Source organism: Danio rerio, chromosome 22, assembly GCF_049306965.1.
Source record: "Danio rerio strain Tuebingen ecotype United States chromosome 22, GRCz12tu, whole genome shotgun sequence".
Lineage (NCBI taxonomy): Eukaryota > Metazoa > Chordata > Actinopteri > Cypriniformes > Danionidae > Danio > Danio rerio.
The window spans coordinates 16,995,001-17,000,000 of record NC_133197.1 but is presented as its reverse complement, the minus strand read 5'-3'; the positions used below and the strand labels follow the sequence as shown (position 1 = coordinate 17,000,000).

At 29.9% G+C, this 5,000-nt stretch overlaps 1 protein-coding gene across 2 annotated transcripts in view; it reads right to left on the bottom strand.

Annotated features, from left to right (window-relative positions):
- rabgap1l (RAB GTPase activating protein 1-like) overlaps nucleotides 1–3,198 on the bottom strand; it is a 151,148-nt gene extending 147,950 nt beyond the window's left edge. For both annotated transcript variants that reach the window (XM_073936803.1, XM_073936804.1), the window contains exon 1: nucleotides 3,161–3,198. The gene's annotated coding sequence lies outside the window, so the exon portion shown is untranslated. The remainder of the gene's footprint in view (nucleotides 1–3,160) is intronic.
- Nucleotides 3,199–5,000: the final 1,802 nt, after the last annotated feature.

The window sequence follows — 5,000 nt, the reverse complement described above, 5'->3', positions numbered from 1 at the left end:
TAATGTTTAAAGATGCAGAAGTTCAAGGCTAACAGCTGAGGCCACACCGTTGTTAAACAAACCATCATATTTGCTTAACCAACCTGAGCCTTTCAAACATTAGCTATACAAACTAGCACACGAAACAGCTCATTTGTATTATGTAAATCACAAAATTTTACAATAACTTCTGCACGTTTTGTTAAACATGGTTTGAGCTGCACAACCTATTCATAAAAACTGATTTTAGAATCTTAATAATAATATACAACAGCAGTATATCAGATGACTTTTTCATTTAAGCAGATTTCAAATTTTAAAAAAGGCAGAAAACTGGTAAATATTAACAAGCTGAGTAAACAGGACACAACAGAAAGGAAAGTCGAAAGTGCAAAATTTTAAAATAAAATGTAACAACAGAAAACTGAAACTTCATTTTTTTTTATTTAAATGGAGCTTGGCAATTCTAAATGAGAATTATGATATTATAATAATATTTCATAATCCTTTTAATATATAATCAAAACATGGAGGTCAATTTGGTTTTATATTCACACATTCTGGCATTCTCCTTAATAATATCATTTCAGAAACGCATTATTTGCAAATTCTATATAGGGAACTCATATTATCAGCCAGTGACCAACACAGTACAACATAATTAACAGTCAATTAAATTGTGCTAATGTTGCTTTGAAGTCATACTTGCATGCGATTTCAGACCCAATATTCAAATTACCCTGGTAAAAAATACTGGGACCGTAAATGAACGAATATGGCAACATAAAACCAACTTTACCTCAATAATTATAACATATATTATGCGTAATTTACCTCTGTGATTTTCATACAAATATTTATTATAGTGCATATTACATTTCTAGTTCCTATAAAAAAGAATAAACTGAGAAAAAGAAAACAACAACAATCATCATCATCTGAAATGTGATTATTTACTGTTATATGATATTATTTTTCTATTTTATAAAGTATTAAAATTATTTTAGTTTTTAACAAAAATAGTGTGTGTGTGTATATATATATATATATATATATAGAGAGAGAGAGAGAGAGAGAGAGAGAGAGAGAGAGAGAGAGAGAGAGAGAGAGAGAGAGAGAGAGAGAGAGAGAGAGAGAGCTGGGTCGATAAACTATTATTGTGATAATTTCTTACGATTACAATGATATCTGGTCTTTTTTACTCTATATTGATCTCAGAGCCAGCAGAAATGTGCAACAATGGAAATCTAGAAGTGTGACAATATTAGAGATGTACCAAATTTTAGGCCGCCAAAAATAGGTTGTTATTTAATGCACCCTCTAATTTGTGGCTTAGTCATTGTCGGGATATTCTTTTACTCTTTTAAGCATTAATAGCTTATATAAAAAGTATACAGTTGAAGTCAGAATTATTAGCCCCCCTTTTACATTTTTTTTTTCTTTTTTAAATATTTCCGAAATAATGTTTAACAGAGCAAGGAAATGTTCACAGTATGTCTAATAATATTTTTTCTTTTGGAGAAAGTCTTATTTGTTTTATTTCAGCTAGAATAAAAGCAGTTTTTAATTTTTTTAAAAAACATTTTAAGGTCAAAACCATTAGCCCCTTTAAACTATATATATTTTTTAAAAATCTACAGAACAAACCATCATAATACAATAACTTACCCAATTACCCTAACCTGCCTTGTTAACCTAATTAACCTAGCAAAGCCTTTAAATGTCACTTTAAGCTTTACAGAAGTGTCTATAAAAATATCTAAACAAATATTATTTACTGTCATCATGCCAAAGATAAAATAAATCAGTTAGTAGAAACGAGTTATTAAAATTATCATGTTTAGAAATGTGTTTAAAAAAATCTCTCCGTCAAACAGAAATTAGGAAAAAAATAAATAAGGGGGCTAATAATTCAGGGGGCTATGAATCTGGATAAATAGGGGGGCTAATACTGTATGTATATGTATTATATGTATAATACACACACACACACACACACACACACACACACACACACACATACATACATACATACATACATACATACATACATACATACATACATACATACATACATATATATATATATATATATACATACATACATACATACATATATATATATATATATATATATATATACATACATACACATTTAGGTAAAGTTGGTTTTATATTCACATATTTGTACATTCACCTTAACAGTATAATTTTAGAAAATTATTCTTTTGCAATTTCTAAATAGTCAAATTATTTTACCTGCCAATGACAATCAGAGTGCAACACTGTTTAGTCAATAAAATAGTGCTAAATGTTATTTTAAGTCATATTTACATGTGATTTCAGACTGAATATTTAAAGTACCATGGTAAACAATATAGGAAGCATGTCACTGAACGAATGTGCAAATATAAAACCAACGTTACCCAAGTATATATAAAGATGTTTAGACATATATTTATATCAGTATTTTCTTCTGTTTTTTATTTTAATATATATATTTCATGTAGATTATATTTCTTAAGTTATATATATATATATATATATATATATATATATATATATATATATATATATATATATATAAAACGTAAGAAATTACAGATACAGAAATAGATCTTTAAACACCTTTCTAACCTCTGAAATGTCATGTGTGTCCTGTACAATATACATACAGTATTACAAAACGAATTCTGTTTACCTAGCCTGCCATGTCCAGCAATTTACAGACAGGTCAAATATTCAAAAATCCTAAAGGAGCTGAAAGCTGCACAATATTAGCAAACAGACCAGTGAGAGATTGGCAGAAACAGACAGGAAACGCCTTCAGCCATAACACAAACCTCACCAAACTCCGTTTAATTAGGGTTTTCTTAACTCGTCCTCAATCACACATCAAAACAACTGCTTCAAATCTTCAACACAGGGACTGCTGTCAGTAAGAAGAAGCCAAACTTAAACTGAATCTAGTCTGTTAGCCAGCTAGCCACTGCTAATCAACAATTAGCTCATTTTCAGCCAGTTTAACTTTAAAACAAGCGTTCGTGACCCTCGAAAAAGCCATGAAACACACCTACGCGGCACATTAAACAAACCCCAACGCGTGTGTGTGGTGAACGAGGACGCTTTCTTTCATTTCAGTGTGTGTTATGAGTTTCCTGAGAGGGAAAAATCAACTTACTTGCTGTCTGTCAGCTGAGCGGCGCGCCGCGCGTGCACAGTACACGCACAAACATCCGCAAACCTCATCAGCGCTCGCGCCGCCGCGTTCACATGGCGCAGAGACGTCACAGCGCCGCTGGGCACAGAGACACGCCCACCTGCTCAAAGCAACCAATGATGAGTCAGCAGCGCCGCATTTCATGTAGATTATTTTTTTTAAAATAGTCAGATGAGACCATTTTGAGGGATGTAAACAAACACAGTGGTCCCTACGTATATCTTGTTTTAATTTATAAAGCTTCTGAGAATCCAAAAAGAGCCACATATTAATAAATAAAGTTATGACAGGTAATTTAAATTAGATAAATAAGTTAGGATTAAATTGCCTCTTGTTACTTATTAAATAGTTTGATAACAAGCAGGACATGTTCATGAGCCATGAGTCTATAGGGTAAAAAAAAAGACAGTAATACTAGTCTATATCTATAATATATCAAATGTGGTTCAGATAATAAATGTCAAAATATCAAAATAGTATTAATATTAAAATGTCAAATTTACTATATATATATATATATATATATATATATATATATATATATATATATATATATATATATATATATATATAATGAATTAATTCATTAATAATATATTTATTTTTATACAATATAATAATTTTGTTTATATATAAAATGTTCTGATCGAAGTACCAAATTGTAATTCACGTATAAAATTTATCAAATAAAAAAAATAAAAACGTCTTTCAAAACATAAAACAATGAAATATAACCCACACGGAAAGAACCTATAGACAAATATGTTTTAAGGTTTTGATTAAGGTTTTTAATATACTTGACATAGCATTGACCATTTTCCTATATATGTACATATGTGTACATGCATACATGTATCTATATATGTACCTATATGTCTATGTGTTTGTGTGTGTGTGCTGTGCATATATGTTTACCTGTATGTTTACCTATATATTAGTCAAATGATTAAAATCCATTGCTGCATGTGGCCTATTTATATAGAAAAAAAATGCAGGATAAATCTGACAACTCTTATTATATTAAAATAAATTGGGAATTAAACTTAAACACTATAATAGAGGATGAAATGTGGAAACAAATATGCCCAAATTGTAAGCAGTCAAATATGGAAGGAGTTCGACTTGAAGATGAAGACGAGGTTCTTCAGAGTTCCATTAATGGCCCTCAAATTTGATCGTTCTATATAATTATCACAATTAAGAGAGATTGTGGAGAAGTGGGGGGCTATGTTCACATATTTTGGAAATGTCCCAAAATACAATTGTATTGACAGGAGGTTAAAGGGAGATTAGTTAAGTACTAGGATACCAATGCACCAGTATAAATATATATATATATATATATATATATATATATATATATATATATATATATATATATATATATATATATATATATATATATATATATTTTATTTTATTTTTTTATTTTTTTGCTTGATAGCTTTCCCCCTGATAGGTTCAGTAAGTCTATTTGCACCACAAAATGTTAATACAGTTCGGAAGAATATTACAGTGAACTGGATGAAGACCTGCCGACCTTGCAGAGTGGACACAGCGGCTGAAACAGAGATATTTTCCCAGATATTTTCCCAACAGACCTGGGGATTAATCGAAACATACTTGATCTTTGAAATGCTGTCAGGGGCTTTGCTGTAGTTATTGCCTTTATACCGGAGTTCATTTATTTATTTATCTACCTTTCTTTTCCCCCTTTTTTTAAGCTGTCACTATTATTTATTTATTATAATTTCTATCTATTTGTTTATTTCTTTGTGAATGAAAACATTTGTCAAAGTAA